The following is a 23,526-nucleotide window of genomic DNA, read 5'->3' as shown; positions in this document are numbered from 1 at the left end:
CACAATAGGAATACGTCAATGCTCACAATAGGAATACGTCAATGCTCACAATAGGAATACGTCAATGCTCACAATAGGAATACGTCAATGCTCACAATAGGAATACGTCAATGCTCACAGTAGGAATACATCAATGCTCACAATAGGAATACATCAATGCTCACAATAGGAATACATCAATGCTCACAATAGGAATACGTCAATGCTCACAATAGGAATACGTCAATGCTCACAATAGGAATGCATCAATGCTCACAATAGGAATACGTCAATGCTCACAATAGGAGTACGTCAATGCTCACAATAGGAATGCATCAATGCTCACAATAGGAATACGTCAATGCTCACAATAGGAATACGTCAATGCTCACAATAGGAATACGTCAATGCTCACAATAGGAATACGTCAATGCTCACAATAGGAATACGTCAATGCTCACAATAGGAATACGTCAATGCTCACAATAGGAATACGTCAATGCTCACAATAGGAATACGTCAATGCTCACAATAGGAATACATCAATGCTCACAATAGGAATACGTCAATGCTCACAATAGGAATACGTCAATGCTCACAATAGGAATACGTCAATGCTCACAATAGGAATACATCAATGCTCACAATAGGAATACGTCAATGCTCACAATAGGAATACGTCAATGCTTACAATAGGAATACATCAATGCTCACAATAGGAATACGTCAATGCTCACAATAGGAATACGTCAATGCTCACAATAGGAATACATCAATGCTCACAATAGGAATACATCAATGCTCACAATAGGAATACATCAATGCTCACAATAGGAATACGTCAATGTTCACAATAGGAATACGTCAATGCTCACAATAGGAATGCATCAATGCTCACAATAGGAATACGTCAATGCTCACAATAGGAATACGTCAATGCTCACAATAGGAATGCATCAATGCTCACAATAGGAATACGTCAATGCTCACAATAGGAATACGTCAATGCTCACAATAGGAATACGTCAATGCTCACAATAGGAATACGTCAATGCTCACAATAGGAATAAGTCAATGCTCACAATAGGAATACGTCAATGCTCACAATAGGAATACGTCAATGCTCACAATAGGAATACGTCAATGCTCACAATAGGAATACGTCAATGCTCACAATAGGAATACGTCAATGCTCACAATAGGAATACGTCAATGCTCACAATAGGAATACGTCAATGCTCACAATAGGAATACATCAATGCTCACAATAGGAATACGTCAATGCTCACAATAGGAATACGTCAATGCTCACAATAGGAATACGTCAATGCTTGCAATAGGAATACGTCAATGCTCACAATAGGAATACATCAATGCTCACAATAGGAATACGTCAATGCTCACAATAGGAATACATCAATGCTCACAATAGGAATACGTCAATGCTCACAATAGGAATACGTCAATGCTCACAATAGGAATACGTCAATGCTTGCAATAGGAATACGTCAATGCTCACAATAGGAATACGTCAATGCTCACAATAGGAATACGTCAATGCTCACAATAGGAATGCATCAATGCTCGCAATAGGAATACGTCAATGCTCACAATAGGAATACGTCAATGCTCACAATAGGAATACGTCAATGCTCACAATAGGAATACGTCAATGCTCGCAATAGGAATACGTCGATGCTCACAATAGGAATACGTCAATGCTCACAATAGGAATACATCAATGCTCACAATAGGAATACGTCAATGCTCACAATAGGAATACGTCAATGCTCACAATAGGAATACGTCAATGCTCACAATAGGAATACATCAATGCTCACAATAGGAATACGTCAATGCTCACAATAGGAATACGTCAATGCTTACAATAGGAATACATCAATGCTCACAATAGGAATACGTCAATGCTCACAATAGGAATACGTCAATGCTCACAATAGGAATACATCAATGCTCACAATAGGAATACATCAATGCTCACAATAGGAATACATCAATGCTCACAATAGGAATACATCAATGCTCACAATAGGAATACGTCAATGCTCACAATAGGAATACATCAATGCTCACAATAGGAATACATCAATGCTCACAATAGGAATACATCAATGCTCACAATAGGAATACATCAATGCTCACAATAGGAATACGTCAATGCTCACAATAGGAATACGTCAATGCTCACAATAGGAATGCATCAATGCTCACAATAGGAATACGTCAATGCTCACAATAGGAGTACGTCAATGCTCACAATAGGAATGCATCAATGCTCACAATAGGAATACGTCAATGCTCACAATAGGAATACGTCAATGCTCACAATAGGAATACGTCAATGCTCACAATAGGAATACGTCAATGCTCACAATAGGAATACGTCAATGCTCACAATAGGAATACGTCAATGCTCACAATAGGAATACGTCAATGCTCACAATAGGAATACGTCAATGCTCACAATAGGAATACATCAATGCTCACAATAGGAATACGTCAATGCTCACAATAGGAATACGTCAATGCTCACAATAGGAATACGTCAATGCTCACAATAGGAATACGTCAATGCTCACAATAGGAATACATCAATGCTCACAATAGGAATACGTCAATGCTCACAATAGGAATACGTCAATGCTCACAATAGGAATACGTCAATGCTCACAATAGGAATACGTCAATGCTCACAATAGGAATACGTCAATGCTCACAGTAGGAATACATCAATGCTCACAATAGGAATACATCAATGCTCACAATAGGAATACATCAATGCTCACAATAGGAATACGTCAATGCTCACAATAGGAATACGTCAATGCTCACAATAGGAATGCATCAATGCTCACAATAGGAATACGTCAATGCTCACAATAGGAGTACGTCAATGCTCACAATAGGAATGCATCAATGCTCACAATAGGAATACGTCAATGCTCACAATAGGAATACGTCAATGCTCACAATAGGAATACGTCAATGCTCACAATAGGAATACGTCAATGCTCACAATAGGAATACGTCAATGCTCACAATAGGAATACGTCAATGCTCACAATAGGAATACGTCAATGCTCACAATAGGAATACGTCAATGCTCACAATAGGAATACATCAATGCTCACAATAGGAATACGTCAATGCTCACAATAGGAATACGTCAATGCTCACAATAGGAATATGTCAATGCTCACAATAGGAATACGTCAATGCTCACAATAGGAATACATCAATGCTCACAATAGGAATACGTCAATGCTCACAATAGGAATACGTCAATGCTCACAATAGGAATACGTCAATGCTCACAATAGGAATACGTCAATGCTCACAATAGGAATACGTCAATGCTCACAATAGGAATACGTCAATGCTCACAATAGGAATACGTCAATGCTCACAATAGGAATACGTCAATGCTCACAATAGGAATACATCAATGCTCACAATAGGAATACGTCAATGCTCACAATAGGAATACGTCAATGCTCACAATAGGAATACGTCAATGCTCACAATAGGAATACGTCAATGCTCACAATAGGAATACATCAATGCTCACAATAGGAATACGTCAATGCTCACAATAGGAATACGTCAATGCTCACAATAGGAATACGTCAATGCTCACAATAGGAATACGTCAATGCTCACAATAGGAATACGTCAATGCTTGCAATAGGAATACGTCAATGCTCACAATAGGAATACGTCAATGCTCACAATAGGAATACGTCAATGCTCACAATAGGAATGCATCAATGCTCGCAATAGGAATACGTCAATGCTCACAATAGGAATACGTCAATGCTCACAATAGGAATACGTCAATGCTCACAATAGGAATACGTCAATGCTCGCAATAGGAATACGTCAATGCTCACAATAGGAATACGTCAATGCTCACAATAGGAATACATCAATGCTCACAATAGGAATACGTCAATGCTCACAATAGGAATACGTCAATGCTCACAATAGGAATACGTCAATGCTCACAATAGGAATACATCAATGCTCACAATAGGAATACGTCAATGCTCACAATAGGAATACGTCAATGCTTACAATAGGAATACATCAATGCTCACAATAGGAATACGTCAATGTTCACAATAGGAATACGTCAATGCTCACAATAGGAATACATCAATGCTCACAATAGGAATACATCAATGCTCACAATAGGAATACATCAATGCTCACAATAGGAATACATCAATGCTCACAATAGGAATACGTCAATGCTCACAATAGGAATACATCAATGCTCACAATAGGAATACATCAATGCTCACAATAGGAATACATCAATGCTCACAATAGGAATACATCAATGCTCACAATAGGAATACATCAATGCTCGCAATAGGAATACGTCAATGCTCACAATAGGAATACGTCAATGCTCACAATAGGAATACATCAATGCTCACAATAGGAATACGTCAATGCTCACAATAGGAATACGTCAATGCTCACAATAGGAATACGTCAGTGCTCACAATAGGAATACATCAATGCTCACAATAGGAATACGTCAATGCTCACAATAGGAATACGTCAATGCTCACAATAGGAATACATCAATGCTCACAATAGGAATACGTCAATGCTTACAATTGGAATACATCAATGCTCACAATAGGAATACGTCAATGCTTACAATAGGAATACATCAATGCTCACAATAGGAATACGTCAATGCTCACAATAGGAATACGTCAATGCTCACAATAGGAATACGTCAATGCTCACAATAGGAATACGTCAATGCTCACAATAGGAATACATCAATGCTCACAATAGGAATACATCAATGCTCACAATAGGAATACATCAATGCTCACAATAGGAATACATCAATGCTCACAATAGGAATACGTCAATGCTCACAATGGGAATACGTCAATGCTCGCAATAGGAATACGTCAATGCTTGCAATAGGAATACGTCAATGCTCACAATAGGAATACATCAATGCTCACAATAGGAATACGTCAATGCTCACAATAGGAATACGTCAATGCTCACAATAGGAATACGTCAATGCTCACAATAGGAATACGTCAATGCTCACAATAGGAATACATCAATGCTCACAATAGGAATACATCAATGCTCACAATAGGAATACGTCAATGCTCACAATAGGAGTACGTCAATGCTCACAATGGGAATACGTCAATGCTCACAATAGGAATACGTCAATGCTCACAATAGGAATACGTCAATGCTCACAATAGGAATACGTCAATGCTCTCAATAGGAATACGTCAATGCTCACAATAGGAATACGTCAATGCTCACAATAGGAATACGTCAATGCTCACAATAGGAATACGTCAATGCTCACAATAGGAATACAGTTTAGTAATAACATTAAAACTGTGAATAAAAGCAAAAGATGGTCCAAGTGTTATCACATCGACAATAATATCCAGAGTTACACCATTATAATGCCAAAAAAAACAATTGAAACCGGCCCCCATTGAACACCGGTTTCGAAACCAAGTTCATAAGGATTAGTCTTAAAATATACCATCACTTAAAGTTTAAAACCTCTCAGAATTTTCATCGTCAAGTTATCAGCGTACAAGAAAAAAATTTCTTCATGAAACTAAAATTTAAGTTTTCACAAAATATTTCATTAAACGGGAAAACTGAAATGTTTAAACGCCAAAAATCAATCCAAACTTTCCGCCAGATAAAACTGATTAACATTAAGTAATTAAAGCAAGTAAATAAGTGCATACATAAATTATATTAAATCATTACGTATATAACATTATGTTTACAGATGTTTACAGACGTTTACTGGATGTTTACAGATGTTTGATATCCCAATAAAATCAAATACTGTTTTATTTCTGATAAAACAAAACAAACTTCTGCAAGTAAACATAAATGTGTTTAGTAAGACAGAAACATCAATATTTACACATATTTCAGCCCTAATAATAATTAGACGACCAGATGTTATATTCAATATTTATTGTAAAAAAATTTAAAATATTTCTGCCGTATATCCCCCCACCTTCCTTCCTTCCTCTCTCTCAAAAAAATAAATTTCTTAAAATATTCTAACCATTAGAGGTTGATACAGTTTACATTTGTTAATTTTAAACCGAAAAAAATGTTAAACCCATAATGTCCTAAGATGGGGAATGGAAAGCATTCAGATTCGATGCCAGGAACGGGAGGATTACTCCACTTACCGGGATCAAAAGCCCTTCACAAGCATCAGCTCTCCTTCAAGAAGCATATCCATTTAATAAATGCGAAAGAATGTTAAACCATTTCTAATTTAAAAGTCGCCTACAACCAATGTATGTTGTCATCCCCAGGTATGTTGTGTCATCCCCAGGTATGTTGTGTCATCCCCAGGTATGTTGTGTCATCCCCAGGTATGTTGTGTCATCCCCAGGTATGTTGTGTCATCCCCAGGTATGTTGTGTCATCCCCAGGTATGTTGTGTCATCCCCAGGTATGTTGTGTCATCCCCAGGTATGTTGTGTCATCCCCAGGTATGTTGTGTCATCCCCAGGTATGTTGTGTCATCCCCAGGTATGTTGTGTCATCCCCAGGTATGTTGTGTCATCCCCAGGTATGTTGTGTCATCCCCAGGTATATTGTGTCATCCCCAGGTATGTTGTGTCATCCCCAGGTATGTTGTGTCATCCCCAGGTATGTTGTGTCATCACCAGGTATGTTGTGTCATCCCCAGGTATGTTGTGTCATCACCAGGTATGTTGTGTCATCCCCAGGTATGTTGTGTCATCACCAAGTATGTTGTGTCATCCCCAGGTATGTTGTGTCATCCTCAGGTATGTTGTGTCATCCCCAGGTATGTTGTGTCATCCCCAGGTATGTTGTGTCATCCCCAGGTATGTTGTGTCATCCCCAGATATGTTGTGTCATCCCCAGGTATGTTGTGTCATCCCCAGGTATGTTGTGTCATCCCCAGGTATGTTGTGTCATCCCCAGGTATGTTGTGTCATCCCCAGGTATGTTGTGTCATCCCCAGGTATGTTGTGTCATCCCCAGGTATGTTGTGTCATCCCCAGGTATGTTGTGTCATCCCCAGGTATGTTGTGTCATCCCCAGGTATGTTGTGTCATCCCCAGGTATGAGTGTCATCCCCAGGTATGTTGTCATCCCCAGGTATGATGTGTCATCCCCAGGTAGGTCATGAATGTTGTGTCATCCCCAGGTATGTTGTGTCATCCCCAGGTATGTTGTGTCATCCCCAGGTATGATGTGTCATGCCCAGGTATGTTGTGTCATCCCCAGGTATGATGTGTCATCCCCAGGTATGTTGTGTCATCCCCAGGTATGTTGTGTCATCCCCAGGTATGTTGTGTCATCCCCAGGTATGATGTGTCATCTCCAGGTATGTTGTGTCATCCCCAGGTATGATGTGTCATCCCCAGGTATGTTGTGTCATCCCCAGGTATGTTGTGTCATCCCCAGGTATGATGTGTCATCCCCAGGTATGTTGTGTCATCCCCAGGTATGTTGTGTCATCCCCAGGTATGTTGTGTCATCCCCAGGTATGTTGTGTCATCCCCAGGTATGTTGTGTCATCCCCAGGTATGTTGTGTCATCCCCAGGTATGTTGTGTCATCCCCAGGTATGTTGTGTCATCCCCAGGTATGTTGTGTCATCCCCAGGTATGTTGTGTCATCCCCAGGTATGTTGTGTCATCCCCAGGTATGTTGTGTCATCCCCAGGTATGTTGTGTCATCCCCAGGTATGTTGTGTCCCCAGGTATGTTGTGTCATCCCCAGGTATGTTGTGTCATCCCCAGGTATGTTGTGTCATCCCCAGGTATGTTGTGTCATCCCCAGGTATGTTGTGTCATCCCCAGGTATGTTGTGTCATCCCCAGGTATGTTGTGTCTTCACCAGGTATGTTGTGTCATCCCCAGGTATGTTGTGTCATCCCCAGGAATGTTGTGTCATCCTCAGGTATGTTGTGTCATCCCCAGGTATATTGTGTCATCCCCAGGTATGTTGTGTCATCCCCAGGTATGTTGTGTCATCCCCAGGTATGTTGTGTCATCCCCAGGTATGTTGTGTCATCCCCAGGTATGTTGTGTCATCCCCAGGTATGTTGTGTCATCCCCAGGTATGTTGTGTCATCCCCAGGTATGTTGTGTCATCCCCAGGTATGTTGTGTCATCCCCAGGTATGTTGTGTCATCCCCAGGTATGTTGTGTCATCCCCAGGTATGTTGTGTCATCCCCAGGTATGTTGTGTCATCCCCAGGTATGTTGTGTCATCCCCAGGTATGATGTGTCATCCCCAGGTATGTTGTGGCATCTTCAGGTATGATGTGTCATCCCCAGGTATGTTGTGTCATCCCCAGGAATGTTGTGTCATCCCCAGGTATTTTGTGTCATCTCCAGGTATGTTGTGTCATCCCCAGGTATGTTGTGTCATCCCCAGGTATGTGTCATCCCCAGGTATGTTGTGTCATCCCCAGGTATGTTGTGTCATCCCCAGGTATGTTGTGTCATCCCCAGGTATGTTGTGTCATCCCCAGGTATGTTGTGTCATCCCCAGGTATGTTGTGTCATCCCCAGGTATGTTGTGTCATCCCCAGGTATGTTGTGTCATCCCCAGGTATGTTGTGTCATCCCCAGGTATGCTGTGTCATCCCCAGGTATGTTGTGTCATCCCCAGGTATGTTGTGTCATCCCCAGGTATGTTGTGTCATCCCCAGGTATGTTGGGTTATCCCCAGGTATGTTATGTCATCCCAAGGTATGTTGTGTCATCCCCAGGTATGTTGTGTCATCCCCAGGTATGTTGTGTCATCCCCAGGTATGTTGTGTCATCCCCAGGTATGTTGTGTCATCCCCAGGTATGTTGTGTCATCCCCAGGTATGTTGTGTCATCCCCAGGTACGTTGTGTCATCCCCAGGTACGTTGTGTCATCCCCAGGAACGTTGTGTCATCCCCAGGTATGTTGTGTCATCCCCAGGTATGTTGTGTCATCCCCTGGTACGTTGTGTCATCCCCAGGTATGTTGTGTCATCCCCAGGTACGTTGTGTCATCCCCAGGTATGTTGTGTCATCCCCAGGTATGTTGTTTCATCCCCAGATATGTTGTGTCATCCCCAGGTATGTTGTGTCATCCCCAGGTATGTTGTGTCATCCCCAGGTATGTTGTGTCATCCCCAGGTACGTTGTGTCATCCCCAGGTATGTTGTGTCATCCCCAGGTATGTTGTGTCATCCCCAGGTACGTTGTGTCATCCCCAGGTATGTTGTGTCATCCCCAGGTATGTTGTGTCATCCCCAGGTATGATGTGTCATCCCCAGGTATGTTGTGGCATCCCCAGGTATGATGTTTCATCCCCAGGTATGTTGTGTCATCCCCAGGAATGTTGTGTCATCCCCAGGTATGTTGTGTCATCCCCAGGTATGTTGTGTCATCCCCAGGTATGATGTGTCATGCCCAGGTATGTTGTGTCATCCCCAGGTATGATGTGTCATCCCCAGGTATGTTGTGTCATCCCCAGGTATGTTGTGTCATCCCCAGGTATGTTGTGTCATCCCCAGGTATGATGTGTCATCTCCAGGTATGTTGTGTCATCCCCAGGTATGATGTGTCATCCCCAGGTATGTTGTGTCATCCCCAGGTATGTTGTGTCATCCCCAGGTATGATGTGTCATCCCCAGGTATGTTGTGTCATCCCCAGGTATGTTGTGTCATCCCCAGGTATGTTGTGTCATCCCCAGGTATGTTGTGTCATCCCCAGGTATGTTGTGTCATCCCCAGGTATGTTGTGTCATCCCCAGGTATGTTGTGTCATCCCCAGGTATGTTGTGTCATCCCCAGGTATGTTGTGTCATCCCCAGGTATGTTGTGTCATCCCCAGGTATGTTGTGTCATCCCCAGGTATGTTGTGTCATCCCCAGGTATGTTGTGTCATCCCCAGGTATGTTGTGTCATCCCCAGGTATGTTGTGTCATCCCCAGGTATGTTGTGTCATCCCCAGGTATGTTGTGTCATCCCCAGGTATGTTGTGTCATCCCCAGGTATGTTGTGTCATCCCCAGGTATGTTGTGTCATCCCCAGGTATGTTGTGTCATCCCCAGGAATGTTGTGTCATCCCCAGGTATGTTGTGTCTTCACCAGGTATGTTGTGTCATCCCCAGGTATGTTGTGTCATCCCCAGGAATGTTGTGTCATCCTCAGGTATGTTGTGTCATCCCCAGGTATATTGTGGCATCCCCAGGTATGTTGTGTCATCCCCAGGTATGTTGTGTCATCCCCAGGTATGTTGTGTCATCCCCAGGTATGTTGTGTCATCCCCAGGTATGTTGTGTCATCCCCAGGTATGTTGTGTCATCCCCAGGTATGTTGTGTCATCCCCAGGTATGTTGTGTCATCCCCAGGTATGTTGTGTCATCCCCAGGTATGTTGTGTCATCCCCAGGTATGTTGTGTCATCCCCAGGTATGTTGTGTCATCCCCAGGTATGATGTGTCATCCCCAGGTATGTTGTGGCATCTTCAGGTATGATGTGTCATCCCCAGGTATGTTGTGTCATCCCCAGGAATGTTGTGTCATCCCCAGGTATGTTGTGTCATCCCCAGGTATGTTGTGTCATCCCCAGGTATGATGTGTCATGCCCAGGTATGTTGTGTCATCCCCAGGTATGATGTGTCATCCCCAGGTATGTTGTGTCATCCCCAGGTATGTTGTGTCATCCCCAGGTATGTTGTGTCATCCCCAGGTATGATGTGTCATCCCCAGGTATGTTGTGTCATCCCCAGGTATGATGTGTCATCCCCAGGTATGTTGTGTCATCCCCAGGTATGTTGTGTCATCCCCAGGTATGATGTGTCATCCCCAGGTATGTTGTGTCATCTCCAGGTATGTTGTGTCATCCCCAGGTATGTTGTGTCATCCCCAGGTATGTTGTGTCATCCCCAGGTATGTTGTGTCATCCCCAGGTATGTTGTGTCATCCCCAGGTATGTTGTGTCATCCCCAGGTATGTTGTGTCATCCCCAGGAATGTTGTGTCATCCCCAGGTATGTTGTGTCATCCCCAGGTATGTTGTGTCATCCCCAGGTATGTTGTGTCATCCCCAGGTATGCTGTGTCATCCCCAGGTATGTTGTGTCATCCCCAGGTATGTTGTGTCATCCCCAGGTATGTTGTGTCATCCCCAGGTATGTTGGGTTATCCCCAGGTATGTTATGTCATCCCCAGGTATGTTGTGTCATCCCCAGGTATGTTGTGTCATCCCAAGGTATGTTGTGTCATCCCCAGGTATGTTGTGTCATCCCCAGGTATGTTGTGTCATCCCCAGGTATGTTGTGTCATCCCCAGGTATGTTGTGTAATCCCCAGGTATGTTATGTCATCCCAAGGTATGTTGTGTCATCCCCAGGTATGTTGTGTCATCCCCAGGTATGTTGTGTCATCCCCAGGTATGTTGTGTCATCCCCAGGTATGTTGTGTCATCCCCAGGTATGTTGTGTCATCCCCAGGTATGTTGTGTCATCCCCAGGTATGTTGTATCAATTCCAGGTATGTTGTGTCATCCGCAGGTATGTTGTATCAATCCCAGGCATGTTGTGTCATCCCCAGGTATGTTGTGTCATCCCCAGGTATGTTGTGTCATCCCCAGGTATGTTGTGTCACCCCCAGGTATGTTGTGTCATCCCCAGGTATGTTGTATCAATTCCAGGTATGTTGTGTCATCCCCAGGTATGTTGTGTCAATCCCAGGCATGTTGTGTCATCCCCAGGTATGTTGTGTCATCCCCAGGTGTGTTGTAGCAATCCCAGGCATGTTGTGTCATCCCCAGGCATGTTGTGTCATCCCCAGGTATGTTGTGTCATTCCCAGGCATATTGTGTCATCCCCAGGCATGTTGTGTCATCCTCAGGTATGTTGTGTCATTCCCAGGCGTGTTGTGTCATCCCAAGACATGTTGTGTCAATCCCAGGTATGTTGTGTCATCCCCAGGTATCTTGCATCAATCCCAGGCATGTTGTGTCATCCTCAGGCATGTTGTATCATCCCCATGTATGTTGTGTCATTCCCAGGCATGTTGCGTCATTCCCAGGTATGTTATGTCATTGCCCTTCATGTTGTGTCATCCCCAGGCATGTTGTGTCATCCCCAGGTATGTTGTGTAATCCCCAGGTATGTTGTATCAATCCCAGGTATGTTGTGTCATCCCCAGGTATGTTTAATCAATCCCAGGTATGTTGTGTCATCCCCAGGTATGTCGTATCAATCCCAGGCATGTTGTATCATCCCCAGGCATGTTGTGTCATCCCCAGATATGTTGTATCAATCCCAGGCATGTTGTGTCATCCCCAGGCATGTTGTGTCATCTCCAGGTATGTTGTGTCATTCCCAGGCATGTTGTGCCATCCTCGTGCATGTTGTGTCATCCCCAGGTATGTTTGTCAGTGGAACGCCTTCCAACTGAACAAAAGAAATTAATGGAAAAATAAATAAATAAAGAAATAACTTAGGAAAAATGAGAATAATGATTTTTGAGAATTTTACTTAAAATTTAAATATAATAAAAAAAAATGGCCTTCAGTTCTTTGAGTTGGGCAGGAGTAGGTATGGCCCTGGATAGTTCCTCTGATGTTATTTATGTAGGTTATCCTGGGCAGATGGTAATCCGATGTTCTGGAATCTCCTACCACTTGGATGGAGCACAAGTAGAATAGGTAAGGGCTGGTAGTAGTAGAATAATGTTAATATGTATTATTAACACATGTCTTGCTCCTTTATCTGGCGTCTATCCTGGAAGACCACGCCAGGAACAGAGCTGACAAATAAGAGAAAATAAAACTGGTTACCCATAGTCATGATAATATAACATTTAAGAAAGAAAAAGAATGATAAATGCCAAAATCATTACTGGTAACCAGCAAACACTAGAAAAGAACAAACAGTAATACTCCTGGTAGATCAACCTACCTGATTAGGAGAAGAGTGGAGGTGAAGTGACTCTCCAAACTTCAATCCACACCAGGTAAGGTCAATATTACCAGGAGTAGAAACTTTAACAAATCGGACACCAGGAACTAGTTTTGCCCCAGCCCGCCAGAGAGGGGGGGGTGTGTGCGCGCGCAACGTAACTCGCTAATGGTTCCTGGTTGCCCGAACAACCTTAACCCCACTTACACCTACTTTTCCCTCACAATGTTATGTCATCCCCAGGTATGTTGTATCAATCCCAGGTATGTTGTGTCATCCCCAGGTATGATGAATCAATCCCAGGTATGTTGTGTCATCCCAAGGTATTTTGTATCAATCCCAAGCATGTTGTGTCATCCCCAGATATGTTGTGTCATCCTCAGGTATGTTGTGTCATTCCCAGGTATGTTTTGACATCCCCAGGCATGTTGTGTCATCCCCAGATATGTTGTGTCATCCCCAGGTATGTTGAATCAATCCCATGTATGTTGTGTCATCCTCAGGTATGTTCCGTCATCCTCAGGTATGTTTTGTCATTCCCAGGTATGTTTTGACATCCCCAGGCATGTTGTGTCATCCCCAGATATGTTGTGTCATCCCCAGGTATGTTGAATCAATCCCAGGTATGTTGTGTCATCCTCAGGTATGTTGTGTCATCCTCAGGTATGTTGTGTCATCCCCACGTATGTTGTGTCATCTGCAGGTATGTTGTGTCATCCCCAGGTATGTTGTGTCATCCCCAGGTATATTGTGACATCCCCAGGTATGTTGTGTCATCCCCAGGTATGTTGTGTCATCCCCAGGTATGTTGTATCATCTGCAGGTATGTTGTGTCATCCACAGGTATGTTGTGTCATCCCCAGGTATGTTGTGTCATCTGCAGGTATGTTGTGTCATCCGCAGGTATGCTGTGTCATGCCCAGGTATGTTGTGTCATCCACAGGTTAGTTGTGTCATCCACAGGTACGTTGTGTCATCCACAGGTATGTTGTGTCGTCCCCAGGCATGTTGTGTGACCACCAGGTATGTTGTGTCATCCCCAGGTATGATGTGTTATCCCAAGGTATGTTGTGTCATCCATAGATATGTTGTTTCATCCACAGGTATGCTGTGTCATCCACAGGTATGTTGTGTCATCCATAGGTATGTTGTGTCATCTACAGGTATGTTGTGTTATCCCCAGATATGTTGTGCCATCCACAGGTATGTTGTGTCATCCCCAGGTACGTTGTGTCATCCACAGGTATGTTGTGTCACCCCTAGGTATGTTGTGTCATCCCCAGGTATGTTGTGTCATCCACAGGTATGTTGTGTCATCCATAGGTATGTTGTGTCATCCACAGGTATGTTGTGTCATCTACAGGTATGTTGTGTCATCCACAGGTACGTTGTGTCATCCACAGGCACGTTGTGTCATCCACAGGTATGTTGTGTCATCCACAGGTATGTTGTGTCATCCCCAGGTATGTTGTGACACCCCTAGGTATATTGTGTCATCCCCAGGTACGTTGTGTCATCCCAAAGTTTGTTGTGTCATCCGCAGGTATGCGGTGTCATCCACAGGTATGTTGTGTCATCCCCAGGTACGTTGTGTCATTCACAGGTATGTTGCGTCATCCCCAGGTAGGTTGTGTCATTCACAGGTATGTTGTGTCATCCACAATTATGTTGTGTCATCCCCAGGTATGTCGTGTCATATGACGCCTAGGTATGTTGTATCATCCCCAGGTATGTTGTGTCTTCCCCAGGTATGTTGTGTCATATAACCCCTTAGTATGTTGTGTCTTCCCCAGGTATGTTGTGTCATCCCCTGGAATGTGGTATCATATAACCCCTTAGTATGTTGTGTCACCCACAGGTATGTTGTGTCACCCACAGGTATGTTGTGTCATTCACAGGAATGTTGTATCATTCCCAGATATGTTGTATCATCTCCTGGTATGTTGTGTCATATGACCGCCAGATATGTTGTGTAATCGTCAATTATATTGTGTCATTCCTAGTATGTTCTTGGTATTACCGGTATTCTGGCATCACAAAAAATGTTGTGTATTCCCCAGGTATGCTGTATCTTCCTCAGGTATGCTGTATCTTCCTCAGGTATGCTGTGTCTTCCTCAGGTATGCTGTATCTTCCTCAGGTATGCTGTGTCGTCCTCAGGTATGCTGTATCTTCCCCAGGCATGCTGTGTCTTCCTCAGGTATGCTGTATCTTCCCCAGGCATGCTGTGTCTTCCTCAGGTATGCTGTGTCTTCCTCAGGTATGCTGTGTCTTCCTCAGGTATGCTGTATCTTCCCCAGGCATGCTGTGTCTTCCTCAGGTATGCTGTGTCTTCCCCAGATATGCTGTATCTTACCCAGGTATGCTGTGTCTTCCCCAGTTATGGTGTGTGTTCCCCAGGTATGCTGTATCTTCCCCAGGTATGCTGTATCTTCCCCAGGCATGCTGTGTCTTCCTCAGGTATGCTGTGTCTTCCTCAGGTATGCTGTATCTTCCTCAGGTATGCTGTGTCTTCCTCAGGTATGCTGTATCTTCCCCAGGCATGCTGTGTCTTCCTCAGGTATGCTGTATCTTCCCCAGGCATGCTGTGTCTTCCTCAGGTATGCTGTGTCTTCCTCAGGTATGCTGTATCTTCCTCAGGTATGCTGTATCTTCCCCAGGCATGCTGTGTCTTCCTCAGGTATGCTGTGTCTTCCCAAGATATGCTGTATCTTACCCAGGTATGCTGTGTCTTCCCCAGTTATGGTGTGTGTTCCCCAGGTATGCTGTGTCTTCCCCAGGTATGCTTTGTCTTCCCAAGTATGCTGTGTCTTCCCCAGGTATGCTGCATCTTCTCCAGGTATGCTGTGTCTTCCCCAGGTATGCTATATCTTCCTCAAGTATGCTGTATCTTACCCAGGTTTGCTGTTTATTCTTCAGATAAGATGTGTCTTCCTCAGCTATACTATATACTCCCCAAGTATGCTGTGTCCTCCCTAGGTATGCTGTCTATTCCTCAGGTATGCCGTGTTATGCCCAGGTATGGTGTGACTTCCCCAGGTATGATGTGTCTTCCCCAGGTATGCTGTATCTTCACCAGGTATGCTGTGTCTTCCCCAGGTATGCTGTATCTTCCCCAGGTATGCTGCATCTTCCCCAGGTATGCTGTGTCTTCCCCATATATGCTGTGTCTTCCAGGTATGCTGTATCTTCCCCAGGTATGCTGCATCTTCCCCAGGTATGCTGTGTCTTCCCCATATATGCTGTGTCTTCCACAGGTATGGTGTGTCTTTCCCAGGTATGGTGTGTCTTCCTCAGGTATGGTGTGGCTTCCCCAGGTATGCTGTATTTTCCCCAGGTACACTGTGTCTTCCCCATTTTGGTGTGTCTTCCCCAGGTATGTTGTGTCTTCCCCACGTATGCTGTATTTTTCCCAGGTATGCTTTATCTTCTTCAGGTATGCTGTATCTTTCCCAGGTATGCTGTGTCTTCCCCAGGTATGCTGTGTCTTCCCCAGGCATGCTGCATCTTTCCAAAGTATGCTGCATCTTCCCCAGGTATGCTGTATCTTCCCTAGGTATGCTGTGTCTTCCCCATTTATGGTGTATCTTCCCCATGTATGCTGTGTCTTCCCCAGGTACGCCATAATTTTCCCAGGTATGCTGTTTCTTCCCCAGGTATGCTGTGTCTTCCCCAGGTATGCTGTGTCTTCCCCAGGTATGCTGTGCCTTCCCCAGGTATGCTGTTTCTTCCACAGGTATGCTGTGTCTTCCACAGTTATGCTGTGTTATCCCCAGGTTTGCTGTGTCTTCCCCAGGTATGCTATGTCTTCTCGGAATGCTGTGTCTTCCACAGGTATACTGTGTCTTGCCCAGGTATGCTGTGTCTTTCCCAGGTAAGCTGTGTCTTCTTCAGGTATGCTGTGTCTTGCCCAGGTATGCTGTGTTTTCAACAGGTATGCTGTGTCTTCCACAGGCGTGCTTTGTCTTCCCAAAGCTATGCTATGTCTTCTCCAAGTATGCTGTATTTTTCCCAGGTATGCTGTATCTTTCCCAGGTATGCAGTATCTCCCCCAGGTATGCCGTGTCTTCCCCAGGTATGCTGTGTCTTGTCCAGGTATGCTTTGTCTTGCCAAGGTATGCTGTGTCTTCCCAAGGTTTGCTGTGCCTTCTTCAGGTACGCTGTGTCTTCTCCAGGTTTGTTGTGTCTTCTTCAGGTACGCTGAGTCTTCCCCAGGTATGCTGTGTTTTCCACAGGTATGCTGTGTCTTCCACAGGTATGCTTTATCTTCCACAGGTTTGTTGTGTCTTCCCCAGGTATGCTGTATTTTTCCCAGGTATTCTGTATCTTCCCCAGGTATGCTGTATCATCTCCAGGTATGCTGTGTCTTCCCCAGTATGCTGTGTCTTCCCCAGGTATGCTGTATCTTCCGCAGGTATGCTGTGTCTTCCCCAGGTATGCTGTGTCTTTCCCAGGTATGCTGTATCTTCCCCAGGTATGCTGTATCTTCTCCAGGTATGCTGTGTATCTTCCCCAGGTATGCTGTGTCTTCCCCAAGTATGTCTGTATCTTCCCTAGGTATGCTGTGTCTTCCCCAGGTATGCCTGTATTTTTCCCAGGTATGCTGTGTCTTTCCCAGGTATGCTGTATCTTCTCCAAGTATGCTGTATCATCTCCATGTATGCTGTGTCTTCCCCAAGTATGTTTGTATTTTCCCCAGGTATGCTGTATCTTCCCCAGGTACGCTGTGTCTTCCCCAGGTATGCTGTGTTTTCTACAGGTATGCTGTGTCTTCCACAGGTATGCTGTATTTTTCCCAGGTATTCTGTATTTTCCCAGGTATGCTGTATCTTCCCCAGGTATTCTGTGTCTTCCCCAGGTATGCTGTGTCTTCCCCAGGTATGCTGTGTCTTGCCCAGGTATGTTGTATCTTCCCCAGGAATGCTGTATCTTCCCCGGGTATGCTCTGTCTTCCGCAGGTATGCTGTGTCTTCCCCAGATATGCTGTATCTTACCCAGGTATGCTGTGTCTTCCCCAGTTATGGTGTGTGTTCCCCAGGTATGCTGTATCTTCCCCAGGTATGCTGTATCTTCCCCAGGCATGCTGTGTCTTCCTCAGGTATGCTGTGTCTTCCTCAGGTATGCTGTATCTTCCTCAGGTATGCTGTGTCTTCCTCAGGTATGCTGTATCTTCCCCAGGCATGCTGTGTCTTCCTCAGGTATGCTGTATCTTCCCCAGGCATGCTGTGTCTTCCTCAGGTATGCTGTGTCTTCCTCAGGTATGCTGTATCTTCCTCAGGTATGCTGTATCTTCCCCAGGCATGCTGTGTCTTCCTCAGGTATGCTGTGTCTTCCCAAGATATGCTGTATCTTACCCAGGTATGCTGTGTCTTCCCCAGTTATGGTGTGTGTTCCCCAGGTATGCTGTGTCTTCCCCAGGTATGCTTTGTCTTCCCAAGTATGCTGTGTCTTCCCCAGGTATGCTGCATCTTCTCCAGGTATGCTGTGTCTTCCCCAGGTATGCTATATCTTCCTCAAGTATGCTGTATCTTACCCAGGTTTGCTGTTTATTCTTCAGATAAGATGTGTCTTCCTCAGCTATACTATATACTCCCCAAGTATGCTGTGTCCTCCCTAGGTATGCTGTCTATTCCTCAGGTATGCCGTGTTATGCCCAGGTATGGTGTGACTTCCCCAGGTATGATGTGTCTTCCCCAGGTATGCTGTATCTTCACCAGGTATGCTGTGTCTTCCCCAGGTATGCTGTATCTTCCCCAGGTATGCTGCATCTTCCCCAGGTATGCTGTGTCTTCCCCATATATGCTGTGTCTTCCAGGTATGCTGTATCTTCCCCAGGTATGCTGCATCTTCCCCAGGTATGCTGTGTCTTCCCCATATATGCTGTGTCTTCCACAGGTATGGTGTGTCTTTCCCAGGTATGGTGTGTCTTCCTCAGGTATGGTGTGGCTTCCCCAGGTATGCTGTATTTTCCCCAGGTACACTGTGTCTTCCCCATTTTGGTGTGTCTTCCCCAGGTATGTTGTGTCTTCCCCACGTATGCTGTATTTTTCCCAGGTATGCTTTATCTTCTTCAGGTATGCTGTATCTTTCCCAGGTATGCTGTGTCTTCCCCAGGTATGCTGTGTCTTCCCCAGGCATGCTGCATCTTTCCAAAGTATGCTGCATCTTCCCCAGGTATGCTGTATCTTCCCTAGGTATGCTGTGTCTTCCCCATTTATGGTGTATCTTCCCCATGTATGTCTTCCCCAGGTATGTCTTCCCCAGGTACGCCATAATTTTCCCAGGTATGCTGTTTCTTCCCCAGGTATGCTGTGTCTTCCCCAGGTATGCTGTGTCTTCCCCAGGTATGCTGTGCCTTCCCCAGGTATGCTGTTTCTTCCACAGGTATGCTGTGTCTTCCACAGTTATGCTGTGTTATCCCCAGGTTTGCTGTGTCTTCCCCAGGTATGCTATGTCTTCTCGGAATGCTGTGTCTTCCACAGGTATACTGTGTCTTGCCCAGGTATGCTGTGTCTTTCCCAGGTAAGCTGTGTCTTCTTCAGGTATGCTGTGTCTTGCCCAGGTATGCTGTGTTTTCAACAGGTATGCTGTGTCTTCCACAGGCGTGCTTTGTCTTCCCAAAGCTATGCTATGTCTTCCCCAAGTATGCTGTATTTTTCCCAGGTATGCTGTATCTTTCCCAGGTATGCAGTATCTCCCCCAGGTATGCCGTGTCTTCCCCAGGTATGCTGTGTCTTGTCCAGGTATGCTTTGTCTTGCCAAGGTATGCTGTGTCTTCCCAAGGTTTGCTGTGCCTTCTTCAGGTACGCTGTGTCTTCTCCAGGTTTGTTGTGTCTTCTTCAGGTACGCTGAGTCTTCCCCAGGTATGCTGTGTTTTCCACAGGTATGCTGTGTCTTCCACAGGTATGCTTTATCTTCCACAGGTTTGTTGTGTCTTCCCCAGGTATGCTGTATTTTTCCCAGGTATTCTGTATCTTCCCCAGGTATGCTGTATCATCTCCAGGTATGCTGTGTCTTCCCCAGTATGCTGTGTCTTCCCCAGGTATGCTGTATCTTCCGCAGGTATGCTGTGTCTTCCCCAGGTATGCTGTGTCTTTCCCAGGTATGCTGTATCTTCCCCAGGTATGCTGTATCTTCTCCAGGTATGCTGTGTATCTTCCCCAGGTATGCTGTGTCTTCCCCAAGTATGTCTGTATCTTCCCTAGGTATGCTGTGTCTTCCCCAGGTATGCCTGTATTTTTCCCAGGTATGCTGTGTCTTTCCCAGGTATGCTGTATCTTCTCCAAGTATGCTGTATCATCTCCATGTATGCTGTGTCTTCCCCAAGTATGTTTGTATTTTCCCCAGGTATGCTGTATCTTCCCCAGGTACGCTGTGTCTTCCCCAGGTATGCTGTGTTTTCTACAGGTATGCTGTGTCTTCCACAGGTATGCTGTATTTTTCCCAGGTATTCTGTATTTTCCCAGGTATGCTGTATCTTCCCCAGGTATTCTGTGTCTTCCCCAGGTATGCTGTGTCTTCCCCAGGTATGCTGTGTCTTGCCCAGGTATGTTGTATCTTCCCCAGGAATGCTGTATCTTCCCCGGGTATGCTCTGTCTTCCGCAGGTATGCTGTGTCTTCCCCAGATATGCTGTATCTTCTCCAGGTATGCTGTATCTTCCCTAGGTATGCTGTGTCTTCCACAGGTATGCCTGTATTTTTCTCAGGTCTGCTTTGTCTTTGCCAGGTATGCTGTATCATCTCCAGGTACGCTGTGTCTTCCCCAAGTATGTTTGTATTTACCCCAGGTATGCTGTGTCTTTCCCAGGTATGCTGTATCTTCTCAGGTATGCTGTATCTTCCCCAGGTATGCTGTGTCTTCCCCAGGTATGCTGTGCCTTCCCCAGGTATGCTGTATCTTCCCCAGGTATGCTGTGTATTCCCCAAGTATGCCTGTATCTTCCCCAGGTATGCTGTGTCTTCCCCAGGTATGTCTGTATTTTTCCCAGGTATGCTGTGTCTTCCCCAGGTATGCTGTGTCATCGCCAGGTATACTGTGTCTTCCCCAAGTATGCTTGTATCTCCCCAGGTGTGCTGTACCTTCCCCAGGTATGCTGTGTCTTTCCCACGTTTGCTGTATCTTCCCCAGGTGTGCTGTGTCTTCTTCAGGTATGCTGTGTCTTCCCCAGGTATACTGTGTCTTCCCCAGGTATGCTGTATCTTCCCCAGGTATGCTGTGTCTTCCCCAAGTATGCTGTATCTTCCTCAGGTATGCTTTGTCTTCCCCAGGTATGCTGTATCTTCCCCAGATATGTCGTATCTTTCACAGGAATGCTGTGCCTTCCCCAGGTATGCTGTATCTTTCCCAGGTATGCTGTGTCTTCTCCAGTTATTGTGTATCTTCAACAGGTATGCTGTGTTTTCCCCAGGTATGCTGTATTTTCCCCAGGTATGCTGTGTCTTCCCCAAGTATGCTGTATCTTCTCCAGGTATGCTGTGTCTTCCCCAGGTATTCTGTATCTTCCCCAGCTATGCTGTGTCTTCCCCAAGTATGTTTGTATCTCCCCCTGGTGTGCTGTACCTTCCCCAGGTATGCTGTGTCTTCCCCAGGTATGTCTGTATGTTTCCCAGGTATGCTGTGTCTTTCCCAAGTATGCTGTATCTTCACATGTATGCCGAGTCTTCCCCAGGTATGCTTTGTCTTCCCCTGGTATTCTGTGCCTTTCCCAGGTATGCTGTATCTTTTGCAGGTATGCTGTATGTTCTCCAGGTATACTGTGTATTCCCCAAGTATGCCTGTATCTTCCCTAGGTATGCTGTCTTCCCCAGGTATGTCTGTATTTTTCCCAGGTATGCTGTGCCTTTCCGAGGTATACTGTATCTTCTCCAGGTATGCTGTATCTTTTCCAGGTATGCTGTGTCTTCCCCAAGTATGTCTGTATCTTCCCCAGGTATGCTGTGTCTTCCCCAGGTATGTGTGTATTTTTCCCAGGAATGCTGTGCCTTTCCCAGGTATGCTGTATCTTCCCAGGTATGCTGTATCTTCCCCAAGTATGTCTGTATCTTCCCCAGGTATGCTGTGTATTCCCCAGGTATGCTGTATCATACCCAGGTATGCTGTGTCTTCCCCAGGTATGCTGTATCATCCCCAGGTATGCTGTGTCTTCCCCAGGTTTGTCGTATCTTCTGCAGGTATGCTGTGTGTTTCCCACGTTTGCTGTATCTTCCCCAGGTATGCTGTGTCTTCCCCAAGTATGCTGTATCTTCCCCAGGCATGCTATATCTTCCCCAGGGATGCTGTATCTTCCCCAGGTATGTTATATCTTCCCCAAGTATGCTGTGTCTTCCTCAGGTATGCTGTATCTTCCCCAGGTATGCTGTGTTTTCCCCAAGTTTGCTGGATCTTCACCAGGTATGCTGTGTCTTCCCTAGGTATGCTGTAGCTTCCCCAGGTATTTTGTATCTTCCCCAGGTATGCTGTGTCTTCCCCAAGTGTGCTGTATCTTCCCAGGTATTCTGTATCTTCCCCAGGGATGCTCTATCTTCCCCAAGTATGCTGTGTCTTCCCCAGGTATGCTATATCTTCCCCAGGCATGCTGTGCCTTCCCCAGGTATGCTGTATCTTCCCCAGGTATGCTGTGCTTTCCCAAGTATGCTGCATCTTCCCTAGGTATGCTGTTTTTTTACCCAGGTATGCTGTGGCTTCCCCATGTATGCTGTATCTTCCCCAGGTATGCTGTATCTTCCCCAGGTATGCTGTGTCTTCCCCAGGTATGCTGTATCTTCCCCAGGTATGCTGTATCTTCCCCAGGTATGCTGTGGCTTCCCCATGTATGCTGTATCTTCCCCAGGTATGCTGTATCTTCCCCAGGTATGCTGTATCTTCCCCAGGTATGCTGTGTCTTCCCCAGGTATGCTGTATCTTCCCCAGGTATGCTGTGTCTTCCCCAGGTATGCTGTATCTTCCCCAGGTATGCTGTATCTTCCCCAGGTATGCTGTATCTTCCCCAGGTATGCTGTTTTTTTTACCCAGGTATGCTGTGGCTTCCCCAGGTATGCTGTGTCTTCCCCAGGTATGCTGTATCTTCCCCAGGTATGCTGTATCTTCCTCAGGTATGCTGTATCTTCCCCAGGTATGCTGTTTTTTTTACCCAGGTATGCTGTATCTTCCCCAGGTATGCTGTGTCTTCCCCAGGTATGCTGTATCTTCCCCAGGTATGCTGTGGCTTCCCCAGGTATGCTGTGTCTTCCCCAGGTATGCTGTATCTTCCCCAGGTATGCTGTATCTTCCCCAGGTATGCTGTATCTTCCCCAGGTATGCTGTATCTTCCCCAGGTATGCTGTTTTTTTTACCCAGGTATGCTGTATCTTCCCCAGGTATGCTGTGTCTTCCCCAGGTATGCTGTATCTTCCCCAGGTATGCTGTGTCTTCCCCAGGTATGCTGTATCTTCCCCAGGTATGCTGTATCTTCCCCAGGTATGCTGTATCTTCCCCAGGTATGCTGTATCTTCCCCAGGTATGCTGTATCTTCCCCAGGTATGCTGTTTTTTTTACCCAGGTATGCTGTGGCTTCCCCA

The 23,526-nt window shown here is 45.3% G+C and overlaps 1 protein-coding gene across 1 annotated transcript in view; it reads left to right on the top strand.

Moving 5' to 3' along the window:
- The window catches only part of LOC128694950 (ionotropic receptor 93a-like), a 222,337-nt gene that overhangs the window by 40,388 nt on the left and 158,423 nt on the right, over positions 1 to 23,526 (top strand). The window lies entirely within an intron of this gene.

This window comes from Cherax quadricarinatus, chromosome 45 (assembly GCF_038502225.1).
Source record: "Cherax quadricarinatus isolate ZL_2023a chromosome 45, ASM3850222v1, whole genome shotgun sequence".
In the NCBI taxonomy this organism is placed as follows: Eukaryota; Metazoa; Arthropoda; class Malacostraca; order Decapoda; family Parastacidae; genus Cherax; species Cherax quadricarinatus.
This window is presented reverse-complemented; position numbering and strand designations above follow the sequence as displayed.